At 39.5% G+C, this 21222-nt stretch overlaps 1 protein-coding gene across 4 annotated transcripts in view; it reads left to right on the forward strand.

Moving 5' to 3' along the window:
- AFG2A (AFG2 AAA ATPase homolog A) overlaps nt 1–21222 on the forward strand; it is a 195850-nt gene that overhangs the window by 103579 nt on the left and 71049 nt on the right. The window lies entirely within an intron of this gene.

Genomic DNA, 21222 nt, shown 5'->3' on the forward strand with positions numbered 1-21222 from the left:
GATAAAGTAGTTTTTAGGCATGATCCTTTGTTATGCCAAACATAAACACACTTTTTCACAATCCCAGGGAATATCCTTATCCTCCTGACTGTGGAGTTGGCACAAGTTGCTACAGACATTTGTTCATTCATTCATTACATTTCTATACTTCCCAATAGCCAAAGCTCTCTGGACAGTTTACAAAGATCCAAAATCCAAAAATTTTATTACGGTCATAGACCAGCAGATTAAAAATACAGTAATTATAAAAACAAGCTAATTAAAAACAGGGAGACAAGAGTCACTGACCAGCAGATTAAAATAGCTACAATTATAACTATTATAAAAGCAATCCAGTTAAAAACAGCGGAACAAGAGTCACGTATCTGAAACACAAGATGTCATAAACATAATAGTAATGGTACCTCTGCAAAGGCTTGCTATCCTTGATTTATCATCATTTTTCCGCAGGTGATAGCAGGTGCACAGAATCGTGCTACATTGTATGTAATCTGGGGTTTCTGGTCTGATAAATATTCTAAATAAAATGCTTCAGATGTCCCTGGTTTTTAAAAAGAATTTGGGGTAATAAGATCTTTGCTGAGGTCACAGTAAAAAGGACAGTGGAATAGTACATGGGCTTCAGTTTCCACACTTCCCATGTCACATGGGCATAATCACTCTTGAACAGGGATCTTGTTATATCTGCCTTCCAAGAGCGTAGAGGGTAGGACGTTTAATCTGGCTAACATAAAAGCTTTCCTATATTTGGGGATTTATGGGTTTGACATATAATTTGGCATTATAAATGTTCCTGCATATTCCTGATAGTTAGAATGGTATGCAAGCAATCTCAGGTGGTTTTGGAGTTCACTGTCTCTGATTCGCTGTGTGAGTGCTACTTTAGTGTATCCCAGAACCCATATGGCGTCAGCTGAGAAGTCCAAATACTGCAGTTTTGCCAACAATGTCCTTTTCCATTTGGATTGGAATGGGTCAGTCAAAGTCAGAATGTCAACTTTAGGCAGAAATTCATCTTATATATCAGCATTCGTACCTCCATAGTGATTTGTCTTGCCTCTAGCCATAAGATTGTATTAGGCACACAGGAGGGGGTTCCTAATATTACTCTTAGGAATTTTGTTTGTGCAATCTCAAAAGGGGTATAGTCTTCAATAACGTATATCTGACAGCCATATAGTATCTGTGAAATTACTTTAGCAGTGAAAACTTGCATGGCTGCGGGAATATATTGGCCAACTTTAGCATAAAAAAAGGAGAGGAGTGCTCTGATGCTCCTTTGAGCATTTGCAATGGTGGGCTTTGTTTGGGACTTCCACAAGCCTGATGATTGAAATACCCTACGTAAATAGGAGGTGCCATTGACCTGCCATCGATACTCGGTCCTCTTTCTATTAAAGCGCAGTACCTTAGTTTTGATGTAATTCACTGTCAGCAGTTCATCTTTACAATAGGAAGCTAAAGCACTAAGAAGATGCCTCAAGCCTATGCTTGACAGTGACAGGAGCGCTGCATCATCCACATATAGGAGGATTGACAGAGGGCTATTTGCCAATCTGAGAGGATGTGAGTTTTTCTTTTTCAAGGACTGAACCAGGGAATTAGTATAACAGTTAAACAAAGTGGGGGCCAAGATACATCCCTGTCTTACTCCATTGTAGGTGGCTATTGGTCCTGTTAAATGGCCAGCACAGCTGCATCTGACCTTCAGATGTGTATTTTCATAGCGACTCTGCATAAGTGTGAGCAGTCTCCTGTTGATGTTAGTAGCCTCTTTCTACATTCTGTTTAAAGGGTTAAAATTTTAGCACCAGTTGACACAATTAGGTTTACCAGGGAAAAAAGGGCTGCTTCTGCTCCTCCAGTCTGGTCTGGGAGGACAATCCCACTGGAGAAGCAAAGAAGTTGAACCCTGCCTATCTGCTCCGGGGTGTGTGTGTGTGTGTGTGTGTGTGTGTGAGAGAGAGAGAGAGAGAGAGAGAGAGAGAGAGAGGGAGGGAGGGAGGGAGTGACCCCATAGTTGTTCAATGCCCTGTGGGAGCCTCAGAGAACAAAAATTCTAAGTATGGAAATTTCTGTTTTCTCTGAGTTTAGAACAAACCAGTTTGGCCTTGCATTTAAAGAAAGTTTGACTCTTCTCCTCTCTCTTGTGAAGTAGGAAAAAGGGGCAGTGGCTCATTCCCAGTCATCTAAACTACGGTTAAGGTGATAATCTGAACTGGGCCATCTAGCGCCATGCATTGTGATGCTTTGTATGGACAGAATTCCTCTTGTACTGTCTACTCTCATCTTGGCAATAAGTTGCTTTCAGATGGGTCCGATGAAGCCCCAGTCCTAGTGCCCAATCCTAGAAAGCTCTCCAGGCCTGTATCTTGTCATCTCACAGTTTTGCACAGCTCTAAGGTATGTTCAGTGGTGATATTGCATCTCTTGTACTAATGTGAGCCCTTTACATGCTTACCTTCAACAATAGCATGCTGTATCAATTTGTTTCACTACACCATTTTTCATGGTATTTCTCTGATAGGGCAGTTCCTGGACAAGCTCCAGCCACTCTGGCTGCAATTCTGGGATGTAGGATTAGCCAGTTAGTGGCAGTTTTCCATGTATACTTCTTGGAACATTTGGTTTAGGGAACAGACTAATTAGTACATAAACAGTATGTAACAAAGATCTCAAATTAGAGTCATTTGGTCCAGCTTCAGTGAACAACAGAATGTGATGCATGTTATTTTCTGTCCCAAAACCAAAAAAGGCGTTTTAACATCTGTTATGAAATGGCCCCCACCAGACACACTGGAACAGTCAGGATACACAAGAACGATCACGTGGAAAACTGTATAGTGCTACATTTAAATGACTGAGCTTGATCCTTTATAGAGTTGATGCGGAAGGTATACATTTTATTTATTTTAACTAAAATAAATTGTTCCAAAGTATGTCCAGAACAATGTATTAGTTCCCTGTTAAAGGCTTGTGCTCCTACATATGTGGGAGCTCAAACTCATTTTAGATTTTATTTTAAATTTCTAATTTCCCTGCCCATTTTTTTAAATAAAAAAGTAAAGGTAGTCACATTGGCCATAAAAAAATTCCAGAATCTATATTTTCGCAATACCTTTATTATTCCAATAAAGGTCACAAAATAGTATGCAAGGTTTTGTGTTGTCCAGAACTCTTAATGAGGCAAGATGTTCATCAGGCCTAAAGATGTAAATTATGAGTAATGTCTGGATTTTATATTTTCAAAAATGGGGGATCAGTCATTGTGTTTTGTTTTGTTTTGTTTTTGTTTCTCTATCCCAGTAGCCCCTGGGAGAGAATTAGGTGCACTCCAAAACCATCTCAGCATTGATAGAACCTCATTTGAACACCAGCATCTTTCTACATTCTGTCAAGCCTGTAACTCGATATAGACTCCATGGCTTGATCATCAGTCACTATTTTCTTTCCCCCATTCCATTTTGTATTGTCATCTTGCATGGTGAGTTTTGAAGAACTCAAAAGCTTGCCTATTTTTTTGTGAATTTTAGTTGGTCTAATAAAGATATTGCTGAAATATGAATTTTGGTATATTTTAATAGGGTGTGTGTAGATAGTTATAAAATTATTTGTGTTACCTTTCCTGTGCCCTAAAAAAATGGAGAGAGAAGTCCACACTTTTTCTGAAATACACAGAAAGGAGATAGTTGTCTTCCGGATGCTTGACATTTTAAGGAAGACATAAGGAAATTTAAAGGACAAGATTCTTTTCCACCAACATTCAGTGGAGCCTGCCAAGGAAGGAGAGGTTTGCCATCTTCTCATGGCGATTATCAGGACACATACAATAATGTAACCCCCCTTCACATAATAGTTGCATGAAAAGGCAAAGTTTGTTGAAAGGGGCTGTGGGCTCTAACCCACCCCCAACATCATGTAACTTCCCCCAGCCATGCCCCCACCATGGGTATCTGAGGTGGCAAAGCTTACATGGGTAGAATTGTATGCATGGAACCTTCCCCTGATCCTGGAACCTTGATTACACAGGTCTGCACACAAAGTCTTCCCTGCCTCCAACATCCACACTAACTTGTGCATTTAAATTTTGGCTAGATGGAAGCACTGTGGGTAGGTGGGTCTGGGAAATAGTCACTTGGATGGGTCTTGGATGGGTTGCGCTCCCTCAGAAGGAACAGGTGTGTAGTTTGGAGGTGGTCCTAGATCCGTCTTTGTCACTGGAGGCTCATGTAGTTAGAAGTGCTTTTTACCAGCTTCAGCTGATTTGCTAGCTATGGCTTTTCCTGGTTAGTGATATGGTGATTCAGGCATTGCTAACCCCAAGATTAGATTATTGTGATGCACTCTATGTGGGGCTATCCTTTGTCCTGGTCTGGAAGTTGCCACTGGTGCAGAATGCAGCTGTGAGGCTACTAACTGGGCCTCTGACAGGATTACACCTCTGTTAAAAGAACAGCATAAAGCCCTAAACAACTTTGGAAAATTTACCTTAGGGATCACCTGACCCTTTATTTATTTGCTTGGTTCCAGCTGCAATTCGGTATCAGGAGCTGGGATCTGTAGGAACTGTATGGCTTGTATTATCACAAATTTTGCTGGTTTTAGTTAGCTAGACAGTTCTCATATGCTCACCAGATTTGTTTTTTTAAAAAAGATTTGTTTACTCAGATTATGTGATTCTTGGTTGTTCTTTTTGTTCTTACATGGTAACTCTCCCCTCAGCATTTGAGGGAGTTGGATAAAAACTGAAACTATATCGCTGTCTTTTTTCTTACCCTGCATTCTGCATCCAAGGTATTGATCATGCTTTTCTGCTGTGCTGTGCCATTTAATAGGCTGTTCCTAGGCCCTGTGTTCTGAATGAAGTTTTTGCAGTGCATTGAACAGTGGCTAAGAAGCTAGTTCCTGTTGTCCAGTCCAGTAGCTTCAGGAATCATCCACCTTGAACAGTTTTCTTCTGCTTTAAAGTCTTGATCCGGGGGGGGGGGGGGGGGAGAAGCATTTCTTTAGCAGAGCAAACCACTTGGGACAGCATGTTACAGCTTGTTGGAATAAAACTTGCCCACCAATGTAAAATGAGAACATTAATATTTCAAGTGGGAACATGACTTGTCTTTAAACTGACAAGATCTTTGCAATTTAAAAACAACCTAGAACGCCAACAAGCCCCAGCAAAATTCTATTTTTAATAACCTCTACGCAGTAAAAATACTGTTTACTAAAAATGCACAGGAAAAAAGCAAATCTGTTTCTCTCACTTACTACTTGGATGATATATCAAGATATTAAGATAATTAACCATACCTAAGGGAAATAATATCTTAATTTGCTATTTCCACCTAGATTATCCTTCTGTTCTTATTCATTATTTATTCAATTGGAGTTGATTGAATTTTCCTTACCTTCATTAAAAAGTATTTTAATCTTGCCCTTTTGTGCCTTTTGTCCAGTTTTCATGATTTTCACTTTATTTTACTTTACAGACTTGAAGGAACAGGTGCACTTTACCTTGTTTGAGCAGTTTGTTTTGAATTTATTATATATTTCTCTGTTACTTCCTTGATCTTCCTTATATTAGCTTGAATCCAAGGGACACGAGTGGAGGGTGTTCCACTTGCAACACCAGTCTTTCCTTTACCCGTCTCCTTATTAAAGCCTCCTATAACCACCCCACTCCAAAAAGCCAGGGACCTTCTGAAATCATATGGAGATAAACCATTGCAGCAGGAGGAGGAGAAGAAGTTGGTAAAAACTGCAGACCCCTCTCTTGTGAAAGCAGAAATGCTTTTCTGCTCATGGTAGATGACTGGATCAAAGCCACTTGCAGCAGCCTTTCAAGCACCTGTTCTTAAAATTCTTTAGAATTGTTAGAAGCTGCAAACAAAATTTTAAAAGGATGACATCATGGTCAAACAGCAGAGCCAAAGAAGCTTATAAATAAGTAAGAACACTTCCTTTAAAAAGTAGAAGTCTTGCTCAAACATACGTACACATGTGCTCACACACACATACTCCTGGCAAACAACTGTAAATCTATAATGAGAGAAGCTAAATAGAGCAGAACTCTGAAGTTATACAAATTAAGAACAAGGAAAGCAGCCAGAGAGGCAATGGGTTCATGAGATGGCTAAGGTATCAGGGAAGACAGGATTGCAGAAAAACTGTAGATGTTGGAGGGATATTCATATCTGAACATATTTTTGGTAGTACATTATGGGAACTGCCATAGAGAAGTAGAAAAGGACAAACTTTTACAAATAACTGGCAAATTAAAAAGTAACAAGCCTCCACAACCATATGGTATTCACCCATGATTTCTATAGGAAGTTATTAAAGAACCAAATAGCTAAAAAGGAATGTGTGTCTGATTACTAGATAATCAAAGCAAACCATAGGGAATGATGATCAGCATCATAGTCTCTGCGAGTTTCCAAGTAACATGTGGCTGGGAAGCAGAGTTCTGCACTAGGTGAACCTTGACCTATCCAGCAGTTCAACTTACGTCTTTGTTATAAATTTAATTTAACATCATATATGGGAGAAAAGGCAATTAACGTCCCCCCAAAAAGTATATATGAAAAGTTCCTTAACATTTTTGTATAACATTGCTTGTATCAATAGCCTATACTTCCTGTCTTACTTTTTAATAGCACAGAATCTTGTTCATTAGCATTGTATACCATATTTTTCTTATCCATTCTTCAACAGATGGGAGCTCTTACTGTTTCAACACAGTAATATGTAATAAAATAAATAAGGGTCAGTTATGTGCCTGCTCCTCCCCTCTTTAGGGAAGCCCCCTCTCAGGGAATGAACTGGACCTACCCCCTCCCTCAGGAGGCAGTAGGGGTGCACTATGGCAGGGGTCATGCCTTGGGAGTGACTTCACTTAGTTGAGTGGTGCACAATGTGTCGAAATCTGACATCTACTTGAAGGCTTTGGTGTATCAAACAATGGGCTACTCCAACCTGTATGATGCCAGGTCCATTCACTAGTTTACCAATATTATATTGATTAATAATTTTAAATAGGTAATTGCTATTGTTACCATTAAATTTAACACCTTTAAATTCAAATGTGAATGTTTAGCACTAATCTCGTAACTTCAAGAGTGAGGGCAGTTATGGGAAGGGCCTTCATGGGTTGGTCACTAGGGCAGATAGGATGAGGGTGCTAGACTAGATGGCCCATTGGGATGATCCAACATGGCTCTTCTCATGTAAGACCTTCCCCCCCACATCTCCCATCTTTCTTGTAAGAGCCTTGTCTCCACCCCTCCGCCTCTACTTGCATTATGAGACATAGCTGATCTCTACTCTCCTTCATCCTCAATTACAACTCTTGCTGTGTTAAATAGTGTTAATTGAGTATTCTATTTTTCCAGGCTGAATTCATTTTGCTTTTCTAGAAATTGCCTTATCTTTTTATTATTATTTGTATTTGAAGTTCTTATTTTCCTATCTTTAATCTTGCTATATATGTTGATTATTTGACATCAGGCATATAAAAGGCTTATCGCAACTCACCTGGTTATCTGTGTAGATAACCACCAGCTCTTATATATTGCTCTGTCCATATATTTTAAAAATCTCTATGTGTTTCCTTTTACCCAAGTTCTTACAGTAATTAGCCTACTTCCCCTGTGTTATCAAGCTAGTTGGTTGACCCTGGGGAGACAGTTGTTCTTCTCTGTTCAAACGTCTCTTGTACAAACAGTGACTCTGAGCAGAACAATTCAGTCAAATGTGGGTAAGTTTTTACAGTGATAAGCAAAAATCTGCTATCTTCCTGACTCCTGGGGTGTGAGCCTCCTGTCTTCAGTGATTGTTTTTAATGGGTTTTGTAAATGTTTGGAAAGGCATATGATTATCCCCTAGATCAGTTGTGGCCAGAAAGTAGATCTCTATATGTTTGGGACTTCAACTACTAGCATTCTTGACCATTTTCCGTGCTGGAGATCTACTTTCTGCCTACCCCTGCTCTACATCAGTCTTTCCCAACATAATACCCTCAGTTGTGTTGGATGACAATGCCCGTTATTCAATGGCCATGCTAGCTGAGGATGATAGGAATTGCAATCTTACACATCTGGAGGGTGCCTGGTTGGGAAAGGCTGCTCTAGAATTAAACATCTCTTTTCATGAACATAAGCCAGAAGAAAGCACCAAGCTTTTGACAAAGAGCTAAACAGCTGAATCGTTTTTATAATGGAGAGGGTTAAGGTTCAATTAATGATGAAGTTACCAACTTTCCCTAAAATATAGCAAGTGTTTTGAACTGGACTATATGCCAAAGAGAGTTTTGTAAACATTTATCTAAAAAATTGGGCTTTAAATGAGATTTTATTTGCACTCAAAAGATTTCCATAGGCAGGATCCTAAGCTTAATTAAACATAGCCAGTGCACTGTTTGACTCCTTTCCTTTTTCTTTGAACAGCAGACCTCCCATGCCATATCCCAAACTGTATGTAACAGTATTTTCCATTTCAAAAGTAATTTACTATGTGATGTGGGAAGCTGCTGCACAAAAAATAAAAGCCTAAATTCCCTTTGGGATGCAAAAGTAGTTGTATGGTTCCTTGGATGATGCCCTAGGATATCTATCTCTGTATTATATATTGTGCTTATAGATCTGTGGCCTTCCATTTATTGCTGGAGTACAGCACAGCCAATGGTCAGCCACAGGTTCCCTACCCCTGCTATAGATTCCGTTATGTAGAGACTGCTCCATTTGGCTGATATGAGTGGCCTAAGGACCCTGGCGACAGGCGCAGTACTATATGACATTGGAGAATGAGTAGTTTTAGATTCACAAATAGAGGTACTGTCGAACATAAAGGAACAGATATGATACTGGAGTTAGCTACACGTTCTGGTTCCTTAGTCTGAGGCCACAGCTAGACCTAAGGTTTATCCTGGGATCATCCAGGGTTTGCCCCTGCCTGAGCACTGGATCCCCTGTGTGTCACCTAGATGAACAGGTTTGACCCCTGGACGATCCAGGGATAAACCTTAGGTCTAGCTATGGCCTGAGTCTCCAGTGACCAAAAGAGGGTCTGAACAAGAAACTAGAATCAACAGACAAATCTGACATCTTGTTTCAAAGTGCTAGAACAGATTATGTGTTGAGGTTTTTCTCATAACTATATAAATATTTCCCATTTGTTTTTTATAGCAATTGTTCAGTATTTACCGTTTGATGCTTTTGAAATGCATGATTATTTCAATTTGATCTTGTAATTGTTAGTGAATCATCTTGAAGTGTTATATTTTATTATGTAAACTCTTCTGATGTTGTGAAAAGCTTTGAGCATGATTTACCAAATAAACTGGTGTCGGTGATAGACTTGTCCACTCTTGTATCTCAAGATGTCAAAACTATGAAAAATCCTGTCACAATAAGCCATGAAGTGCACCACAACTGTATTTTTGCTTTAATAATACAGAAATAATATACTGGACTTGAGTCGTAGTGGGGTGGGGGAGAGTAGTGTTTGGTAGGGTCAAGTTCTATGTTCTGTTATCTAGAGGCCTTGTGAGAGAGAGTCAGGTTGCAATCCTATACACACTTATAGGATGGCAGTAAATCTCACTGAACTCTTTGGGGCTTACTTCTGAGTAAGGATTGCACTGTAAATCTCTGAATTGAGGATGTCGCTTTCAGAATGATTTCTAATTGGGAATTTGCTTTGTAGATTTTTTTTAAGGAAGTAAACTACTATGTTCTTAGTCTACTTGATATTGACCTGGAAAAACTGCTTTTAATGCTCTGTCCATTTTTATCTGTGAACTATCTTTCAACCCTTTGTAAAGGGCAATATTACAATCACGCTTGTAGGTCTATCCTTAGTCATGGCTTCTTCTGTGCTCATTGTTTTTAGATGAGCTTCTGTTTCTATATGCCTAATGCGAAAGCTGGAGCCTGCTTAAAGAAGCTCTGGGAATTCCTATAGGTTGGCCATTAAATGGAAGGAAGGTTGTGGGGGTTAGGGGGCTTCCCCACCTTCTCCTTCTCTTGCAGTGCCAAAAAGCCTCTTTGTGGGTTAGGGACTCTGCTGAAGAGTCTGAAAAGCAGAAACGGTAAGGGGGAAATTGGCCAAAATAGGACATAGGCAAACTTTCAAAGTTCCACTTTTGCAAGACGCCGCTACCCAGTTCAGGCTAATTCCTCGCTCCTACTGTATTTCCCCACATTAGAACAGACACTGTTCAGGACAGTCCTCTGACCTTTTGGGAAACTTTATGGGGGAATGGAGAAGAAGTGAATATGAAAGCCCCCTTTCACTAGGAATGTTGGAGAACTCCAGAATGGATTCAGAAGGAATTGTATTTCTGTGACGCAGACCTGCAGATTCCACAACAGACCAGCTTTTACAGAGTCCTGTGGGCTTGTGGATTGGTGTTGTTGTTTTTTTACTTTTTGAAGGGTTTTTGAAGGGGATTTGCGCAAATGCACACTGCACAATTCTGCAGTTGTGCTAACATGCATTAGCACAGGTGTGCATTACCGCTAACGTGCATTGCAAACCAACGAAATTATCATTGACAAAATCCGATCCCGTCAGTAAGTGGACAATGGAACTAAAGATAATCCACGAAACACAGACAGAACGGATTTAACAAAATCAGTACAGCCTGTCTTTCACTCACCATTTTCAGGATCCAACACAGTAATATGTAATAATAATATTTTAAAAAAAAACAATAGCAACTGCCTATGGTTTTTGTTTGAACAACCACTGTTTACTTTCCTTAGCCATTGCAATTAATATTCACCCTATCAGGTTTAATTTGCATATGGAAAAAAGAACTAGATTGAGAATTCCTTTGAAATAATCCATCCTGCCTCAGGTCAAAGGTCATAATTACTTACTTTACCTTATTTTTTTAATTTGATTGTGAATTCAGTCTTCTCCCTTGCGTATTCTGCTGCAGTCCCCAACACCATTGGTAATACAGTATGTCGCTGATCTTACCTTTATGTTTTTGCCACCCTGTTGACTTTGGGTGTATTGGAAAATCCTTTTCCTGTCAGTTTGGTGATTGCGAATTCAGTCTCCCATTATAATTTCCAGCAGATGTGACTGTTGCCGCTTGTTTATTTTTAGCTGGGGATTGTGAACTTTTCTCTCGGTGGGAAGCTTCCTATCTTCATTGTCCTTTACAGAAGGTTGTAAATACAAGTAGTTTATAATGACCTGCCCTTTTTACTCCTCCACCCTCAGCTCCCCTCCCATCACTTGGGTCCAATGACCGAGGAATGCCAACAGATGTTACAATTTATGTGAAACTTTATAATGAAGACCTCACATGTACCACCATTTCATGAGATCCAATTTTATCCAAAGTATTAATAGTTTAATAGAGTTGGTAGTTACCAGAAATGGAAGTATTATAGTTCCTAAGGCTATAATTCCAGATTACTTAAGTAATTTGGACCTCCTTGTAATGAACAGTAGGGTGAGAATTGCTGTCTTTTTTTTAAGCAATTCGTTTTTTATTTTATTTTTGCTATATTCAATTATCTTTAAAAGCAACATTAAAAAGTTAGCATTTAATTACAGTCATGGGTTTATTACACTCCCCAGTATAAATATTAGTGTGCATACTACTAGAATAATGATTACTCTTAGTAATCATTATACTAGCAGTATAATGACTTCTCCATACAGTGACATTTTTCTGGTGGTGAAGACATTGGCTAGGATCCAAATGGCCATGTATGAAACACTATGCATGCACTATACCATTTTTCTCTCCATACCCATTAAGTCCCTCATGCTTCCTGAAAAGTAATTCCTAATGGCTGGGGAATTCTCTGGTGTGGGATTCAAAGTGCAACAAGGGGATGCAGCCAGAAGTGAAAATTGTTCCCCAAACAGTACAGTTGGAAGCGTTTTCCACTCATGAATGGGATAGAAGCTAGAACTTTGCCAATAACTTTCAAACTATTCTCTCTTACTGTCAATGATGTTACGCTTACTCCGGTCAAGGAAGCTCGTAGCCTTGGCTTTATCTTCGACTCCTCGCTCTCCTTTATTCCTCATATTGAGGCAGTAGCTAAATCTTGTCGATTTTTCCTGTATAATATTGCCAGGATTCGATCATTTTTGTCTGTCTCTTCTGCCAAGACGCTTGTTCATGCACTGGTTATTTCACAGTTGGACTACTGCAACCTTCTTCTCTCTGGCCTTCCTTCTTCTCACATCAGTCCGTTGGTTTCTGTTCACCACTCTGCCGCAAAGATCATCTTCTTGGCTCGCCGCTCTGACCATGTTACTCCGCTTCTGAAATCTCTTCATTGGCTTCCAATTCACTTCAGAATCCAATATAAACTTCTCCTGTTAACCTTCAAAGCTTTTCACGGTCTAGCTCCTTCCTATCTCTCCTCTCTCATCTCACACTATTGCCCCGCTCGTGCTCTTCGCTCCTCTGATGCCATGTTTCTCGCCTGCCCAAGGGCCTCTACTTCCCTTGCTCGGCTTCGTCCATTTTCGTCTGCTGCCCCTTACGCCTGGAACGCTCTTCCAGAACATTTGAGAACTACAAGTTCAACCACAGCTTTTAAAGCTCAACTAAAAACTTTTCTTTTTCCTAAAGCTTTTAAAACTTGATGTTGTGCAGACTTCTACTGTTACTTTCTACTGTTAGTTTTTCCCTACCCAGTGCCTGCTTACCCTACCCTGTACCTGTTTGCATTCTCTTCCCCTCCTTATTGTTTTACTATGATTTTATTAGATTGTAAGCCTATGCGGCAGGGTCTTGCTATTTACTGTTTTACTCTGTACAGCACCATGTACATTGATGGTGCTATATAAATAAATAATAATAATAATAATAATAATAATAATAATAATAATAATAATAAGACATGTTTCATTAAAAATCAATTATATACTTGCCATCCCAGGGGTGGGGGAGGTAATATTTAGTAGCCTCCTATTCTATGTTGCATTATTTGGAGATGTTTTTAGTCTCTGAATTTAGGATATCACTTTCAGAATAATTTCGGACATCATGACAAAATTGCATGCTTCTAAGATAGATGAAACATTATTCAAGCAGTGGATTCTTTTTATCTTTCACTAATAAGAATTAAACCCTCTAAGCAGAAAAGCAAGCTCTAATCTCAGGAAAAGGTTACAGGATTGCACATGGATTAATTTAAGAATAAGAATCTTTCCCCAGTTCCTTATTTATTTTCATCTTGCATAATTTATCACGCGAACACACAAGATTTAAGGAAAAGACACAAAAAATGAAACGAGAATCTAGGCACAAAAGGCATGGTATAGAGTTAGGTTTAGAAGGATATTTGAATAATGTCAGCTGTCATGGGATCCCTTTTTATCAATGTGAATGAAGGTATTATTAGCCCACCTCTATTAATCAAAGGAAGGAAATTTGGCCAGTGGGGGGAGGAAGGGAAAGGCTGGAGGTAGCCTTCAAACCCTTTATGCTGACTGTTAAACATACACAGGAAAGATGCAAATCTGGATGGAAAAATGATACAACAAAGTGGTCTATTCACTATAGTGTAATTTAACCGATAGCCTGCAACCAGACGGAGAAATGCAGAAACATACTGCTGCTATTTTCCATGATCGTTAGAGTACGGGTGGGGAAAGCTGGTAATCTAAAGCTAAAATATTAGGAGGGTTCTTATCTTGATACCTTGCCAGTAGAATTGTTACTGAATAAGTGAAATACCTGTAAGAACAGGAATGTTGTTATAATATAGAACACTAAAGATTACAGCTCCTGGGTTTTGTTTTGTTTTTAGTTAAAAAGAAACTATAATAGGCTTCTATATATGGGGAAACGGTCATAATCTGAAAAGGGTAGAGTATCTTTCTCTTTCCTGCTTCCCAATTCCTTCCATCCTTAAAATTTGCTGAGAAACTAGTTTAAATGCTACCATCGCAACTTTGTCTAGTTCAATTATCTTTACTGTTTTTCAAGCTGAAGCTACTTTGGTTCCAGGCACCAACACCAAGACCTCTTGGGGACCTGCCATGAGGGACTTCTCTTTCCCCTGTCCCTCCAGTCAAACTTCCCGTCTATGTCACCCAAGCAAGGCCTCAGTCAGTCAGCCAGTCAGTCAGTCACCAAGTTGCTAGCAGACAAATTTCAACAGGCTCACTTGGTCCTTGGATCAGGATGGATCTTTCCCTCATCACTGAAAGAGTTCTCTGCTCTACTCAGTGCTAAAAAATAATAATCTCTTAGCACAATTTGACGTTGCTCTCTTTCTTGCCCACACATTCAATTTTGTCTCCACCTCTAGTGGCCCACTGCTAAAGGAAAAGCCTTATTAATAAAAGTACTTTACATAAATAAAGTAAGCTAGAGAGCCCCTGCTGAGATTATCGTTAACATCTTTTGTAAAACCTGAAGAGCAGGCCTGCTTGACAAATATGCATATTTTGAGTCCAAGAAAGTGTATATTAAAAAGATGTGACACGAAAATCCACTGAGCCAAATGGTGCCTTTCCTATATGTCCCACTATATTGAGAGTGTAAAAGTCATTGAGCCCAAGCTAAGAATACTTTTGCCAAAGTTGAAAGCTCTGGTACTTGAAGAATGAATAGCACCCAAGAAAATACACTCCTAACTAGCTCAGTACTTTCATATGAACTTCAAGTTCTTGCAGGCTTGTTCATTTAATTAATTCAGAGATTTGTGCACTTGATTTTTAAGAAAAAACAGGAGTATGGGTTATGTGAACAGTGCTTTTCTTTCTTATCACAAGAATGGAATAGAGTTCCTGTTAGCAGAATTATTTATATATATTCCTTACTCTCCCCTGTGCTCCTCTGAGAGAGTCTTGGGCCTGACAGTCCTTCTCCATAACCATGGAATCACAGAATAGCAGAGTTCGAAGGGGCCTACAAGGCCATCGAGTCCAACCCCCTGCTCAATGCTGTATGATTCAACTGAAAACCAGTTTACATTTTTGGTTCAGACCCAACCTTCATACCCTGGATTTCTCTCACATCATTCATGTCTTGCCCTTTCTTTCAACTGTACACCACTAGACCTTTCAAACTTAGTGTTGGCTACTGCTATTCCTGATCCAGAGAAATGTGTGTTCGAATGCGATACTGAAAATCAAGAAATCTTTTCAACTGCTGTTGGGGGCAGTACATCTGCTGTACTGCCCCCTTAGTACACCCTAAGCTCCCACCTACATTCAAGGGTTGGCTGAAGTACTTGACTGAATCCGCATTGACTTGTGGATCTAAATCGTATCTTGTGTCAAATCCTGATTTAAGATTGAAGCTCAGGTTTTAGTAAAGCTTTTATTGCAACAAGTTTAGTAAAATCTATATATAATTTGAGCCTTTACAGTCTCAATAGAAATCAGCAGAGAATAGATTACAACATAGTTCATTAACCAAGACCAGTCTCTGGGTTTCTTAGCCACAGACCTGAACAGACTCAGGTTCAGAATACAGAATAAGTTTATAGTTTATGGTTCCAACAAAGAAACAGGACAGGAAAGCTTTTTCAGGTTCAAAAGATGTTGCGTTTAGCCTGTTCTTGTTTAAACACAGGGGAACGGCTGCTGAAGATCACTATCAGACATTCAGTCCAGTCAAGGAACCCTAGCCCACAAATGTTTTCTACATCCGACTGGAGACCTGTGTTTCCTCCATTTGAGTTGACAATGCAACTTAGTTCACACCCTAGAACTCCCTCGCCTGCAGATTTCTCCCCATGCTGCCTCGTTCCTATGGAAGACATACATCCCTGGTCGAGAAGCAGGGGCCTCTATCAAGGTTAGGTCTCCCAGTGTCTTTAGACTAGCTTTTTATCACACACTTGTGACTGGCCACGCAGGTCATTTTGACGACACAGTGCTCCTCCTGCATATCTCCGACTACTTGTGTTACTTTCCCCGCTACAAAATACAACCTGGAAAATCTGTTTTTCATGGTTCTGATGATAATTGGTGCCATTTCCTGCTGTGTGTAGGAGAAGCTGCTCTACAAAAATGCCCACTGAATGGGCCTTGTGGTCACGACTTGCTTCCTCTTTCTTGCCCATGTGAAGAACGAGGAAGATGCTCAGCCCTATTGTGGGACAGAAGCAGGAGGCAAAGCAATGGTAGGGAAACGCAATCCCCCCCATCTGAAAACGCTCTGTATCAGCGTCCTGAGTCTCACCCCCTCCCGGCTCATAACCAGGTAAGAAGCCAGATAGAACTGAATTCTCAGGAGTCTGGCTTCCCAAGGCTGGTCTTAACTCCTCCACAGTGTCCCCCTCTGACTCAGAATCAATGTAACAGTCTATCATTCTGCCACCCAGCCCCAGATTGGGGCAAGGTCTGACATCTTGTGTGAATGTACGCAAGCATGTTACTTCCTTCCCTGCTCCAAGCTAGTCTCGGTGAAAAGTACAGGGACAGCACTTGGTTTCCTTTCAATGAGAGAGAACTGGAGATATTTTGCAACTTTGTAATGGATGTTTCATTTCCAGCGATACCAGCAGAGCATAGTGGAAGCAAATAGACCTTTATAGTAGATGGCACATTTGTAAAGAGAGCAACGGCTGCACCCCCATGTGCCTCACCACATTTAGTCATCTCATAGCTATCTGCAGAAACTGAAGCAGCAAAACAACTTCCTCTCTGATAAATGAGTGTGTACAGTTGCGTACACACAAACACACACACACGCAGTATTGTTCTCAGACTGCAGATTCCGCCCTGCAATTAAATTGCCTGTTCAACAACAACAACAGTCTCCAAATCATTGCTTCCTATTAGCAAACAATTAGCTTAACAAAAGATGGTCATCCAGAAGTTTGTCAACCTGGTACAATGTTTCATTAAAGAAGGTTCAGAATTGTTTGTAGGTACAGATAGGCAGTCTCCACTTTAACATTACTGACTGATTTCCTGATTGACAATTACTTTCCCCTTAAGTTTAATTTATTCAGAAAGTGTTTCCAGAAGGCATGCAGTATTATTGAGTGTTGGACTGAATATGATTCAAGTAATAAATGAGAATCCATTTGCAGAAAGACATTTCTGCATGGAACACCAACAGGTTTTTACATTGAATCATTGTGGTATCTGATTGCCTACAGGAAAGGGATATAATATTCATTTAGCAGCCAATGAATAGGTGATTAAAATCTCTAAAGCATTTAATATGACCGAAACACAGAGTAGAGGTATATTCTGGTGTAATGTTACAGCCAGAGGTTCATTGGGTCAAAGAGAGAGAAAGAGAGTTTGCGCACAGACCGCAGTGAGGATATTCAGGGTTTGTTTTTTAAAAACACATATCTTACTTAACTACTGTTTTTAAATCAGGAAATTATATTGGTGGATCTTTATCTTAAGCTGCCGCCAGCCACATTTATAATGCTTGTTTTTTAAAAATTAAATATAGAATACCTTCACTTGTCACTAAAATGAGAGATGCTATAAAATGTCTTCCTTAAACTATTGAAGCAGACCACACACAGGCTTCACAATTAACAAGTAGGTTTAATGGTGTCAATGTTGTTTCTAGTGTTGAAAGGAGAAAGAGTGCAGAGGACAAATTTCTCTCTTTGGTCTCTGTTAACTGCATCTGTTTCCTAGTGAGATAGCTTCACTAATTCTGTATATCTCTTCAGATCTAAGGGTATAGGCTAGAGAGTCACACAAGAAGCTTAAACCCTTTTATATGTTCTTGTAAAAGTAACTTGAATTGATCATGAATCAAAGTTAAAAAAATGCTAGGGCCCCTGGTTCAGCAAACTTATTAGTCTCATTAATACAATTACACCGTCTAGTTAAATCCTATTGATGGAAAGTTTTGCACACTACGTAAAGCTAGGTCTCATTACATATTTTACTGAATTAAAGCCTACCTTGTACATTACTTTATTTGAAGTTCATTGCTCTATATTTCTTAGATATTCTTTACTTAGAATTGTTAACTTATCTTTTTTCTCAGCTCAATTCACTGATAAGCTTTTAAGTAAATTTGAGGAAAAGGTGCATAAAAATTATTAGAATTGTTTGAGTACAAAAATGTAGAATTAGTATGTAACTGTGTGTGCTTCCTAAATAAGTGGGTTTTTTAAAATAACAATAGCCTAAAGCAGTTTTTCTCTTTAAGAAGTGAAAAGGACATTTTACATTTTAAACATTTAGCTGTGTACTCCTGGCCAATAAACTACTACCACCATATATGTGTTTGGGGGGTGCTGCTGCTGCTGCTGCTGCTGCTGCTGCAACCCGCTTGAGATGAGACTGGGTCAACCCACCAATTGAAGACTAATGGTGTAAGCTGTCAGTGTTGGTATGCATGGCTGTTGGCACCTTTGTATCTGACTGTTTTTTTCTCTTTACCTCTAGCTGAGTTAGAAGTGAGTTCTGTGTTTATGTAGCAATAGTCTTACCTTGTGCCAAAAAAGCCTGTTCTTAGGCTGTATTTGTGTGGTTTTCTTCCCCTTCCCAGTATGGGGGGCTTGTGCGTTTGCTGTGTTGGCCTATAATTCTTTCAAAATTATCTTGATATTAGTCTCAGTATATTAAGGCAGTGCAGTTACACAAACATATGCTGGTGGATTTGTAGAAGTAATAGAAACAAACCCCAATCCCTTGCAGGCTGGGTGGAAAATAGGCACATCTTTGGATAGTCAGCTTTTGTGGATGAGCAGAATGGGAGAAAAGTCCAGTCATCCCAGACTTGGAAAACATGGTTATTTCTGAATTTTGGCCTACACCAATTTGCTTTCATTTGGTTTTAGTTGGGAACCTTTGCCTTCCTTTATATCCATGCATCTTCCATTGCAGCTACACTGATTTGCTTTAGGACCTATAGGACCACAGGTCCTATAGCTCCTGGCAGCATCAACTTCAACTCTGCACTCATCCACAGGAAATGTCATAATTCAAAGCTCCGTGGAGCTACCATCAGCTCAAAAAAGTTTGAGAGAAAGGCCATTTTGAAGAGGGAGTGCATAGAGTGCTAAGTTGTATGCTGTATCTTTTTCTTAATTTCTTTCTTTCTCTCTTTGCTAACTTCTACAACTTCCATGATTTTGGAAAATAAGCCTGTAATTCTATATTCACTTACCTAGGGGTAAGCCACATTGAATTCAATGGAACTTACTTCTGAGTAGATGTGCATGGATTGTGGTGTAAGTGAAATTGTAATAGCTTTAACTGTTCTCTTAAGCCATAGTTTTTTTGATCCTATGATATTAATGACTATGAAGCATGGTAGACTAAGACCAGCATCAAATAAGGGCAGTGTTCTTTGTGAGATTATTTTTAAAGCATTGATTTCAAAAGCTGGCAAAGATTTACCTTTGTCTTGTGCCATAATTCTCAAGGTACTAAATAAACATGACTAAGAATCAGCTTCTACGCCTTACAAAGTGTAATTTCCTCTTGCATGGGGCAAAGGACTCGGAACTGGCTTGAGAGCTAAAAGAATCCATTGTAGTGGAAATTACACTTACAGAAAATTGATGGAAGTGACATAACTATCTCTAACACCTCATCATAGAGATGAAGCCATGTTTGGCTTTTATAGCTTTTCAAGTGTCCAAAAGCTTGTGATGCATGTCACAGTAATCTCCAGGTGATTTACAAGTGGGATATAGTAAGAGGGCCAATGTGATGTTAGAATGGCAGACTAAGACCAGTAACAAATCCCCAATCAAACATGAGTGACCTTGGGCCAGTAACTATCTTTCATACTAACTTACAGAGTTGTAATGAGAACAGAATGGGAAAGGAGACAAAACCATATTTAAGGACACACAGCTATAGGTCATTATAACACTCATAAAATCCAAAAAAATTCACCAATCTTCCTGAAATTTACATTTGCCACTAAGAAATCCCTATTTTACATACCCTGAAAATTTCAGGAAGATTAGTTAAATATTGAGGGAGGAAGGGCAGTTAACATAAAAAGGGGGGGGACTGTCACACAAAAGTGTTTCTGAAGAAAGCATTGGCAACCATTTGTGCCCAGCCCTGGTTGGGCCAGGATGGCCACCACATGTTAACCATTGCCATTTCTGGACTCCTCTTTTACTGTACTAGGTGGAATGGAATTTCTTTTTTAAAAATTCCGTTTACTCTTTTTAAAAATAATATTTTTTATTGCTAATAAAATCCTATGGAAGCTCATAACGTGACACTTGGAGTGTTGAGGGGGAGGAGAGGGGAGAGGGAGGAAAGAATAACTACCATATGGAGTAAAAGCAGCAAACAGCAGCAGCTGTGAATTTCTGTGACCTCTCTGTATGTACATAGACAAGCAATCCCCTCAGTGTGACCAGACCCTACCACAAGGAAGCTGTGGAATTGAATGGGAGTGAAACTTTAGTTTGTAAGCAGGCCTGGCTTTCCTTGAGGGCAGAGAGTTTTGCTGTCTGAAGTCTGAGAAGCATTCTCAGCTTAGGTCTTGCCTCCCTTTTGATTGAAGAGACCTCTTTTTTCTTTTGGAATATGTTTTCCTTCAGCTTTGAGACCATTTTAGGCTATCTTTTCCCAAGGCCATTTTTTTTGACCCAGGCAGGATCTACACTCCTGATTTAAAACAGTTTATAGTATTGACAACTGTTGGGGCCCAGGACACACTCCATATACAATTTTCAACATGTTATATCCTGTTTGGTGTAGATCTGGCCCCAGACACCTGGCTCCTGAGCAGTTTGGTGCAGTTTTCACTCCCTATTTTCTTTTGCTCACCGGTGAAGTTTGGGCTTCACGGCACTTTTCATTTTAAAATATTTTATTCACACTCTACCTGGATTAATTTTCCCTATCTGGACTTTGCTGAGTTATACACCTTGGATTCTAGGATCTAGATCTCTGTCAACCTTCCTCTGGATCCATGATAACCTGGTCTTCAGATCCCTCCTTGGAATAGGTAGCTATACATTCCTTTTAACACACACACCCATACACACACACTGTTCCCTTCCTTTTCCCCCTAAGAATTTGGACCGTACTGCTATAAAATTTAAAGCTTCAAACACTTCATTTAACTAGTTTGGGCCGGTGTAAGTTTTAAGTACAACTTTGAAACCTTTCAAAGTGCCTCTGGGCCTACAACATTGTTTTTGGACTAGTCACAGTTTTTTTCTAATAGGCCTTAGAAACAGTTAAACTGTAGTGTATGTTGCATAGTGTACACATGTATTTTCTTTCTAATGATTGCATGTTTCACATTTCACTTCTGTAACTGATGTTCTT

This window comes from Elgaria multicarinata, chromosome 10 (genome assembly GCF_023053635.1).
Source record: "Elgaria multicarinata webbii isolate HBS135686 ecotype San Diego chromosome 10, rElgMul1.1.pri, whole genome shotgun sequence".
NCBI lineage: Eukaryota > Metazoa > Chordata > Lepidosauria > Squamata > Anguidae > Elgaria > Elgaria multicarinata.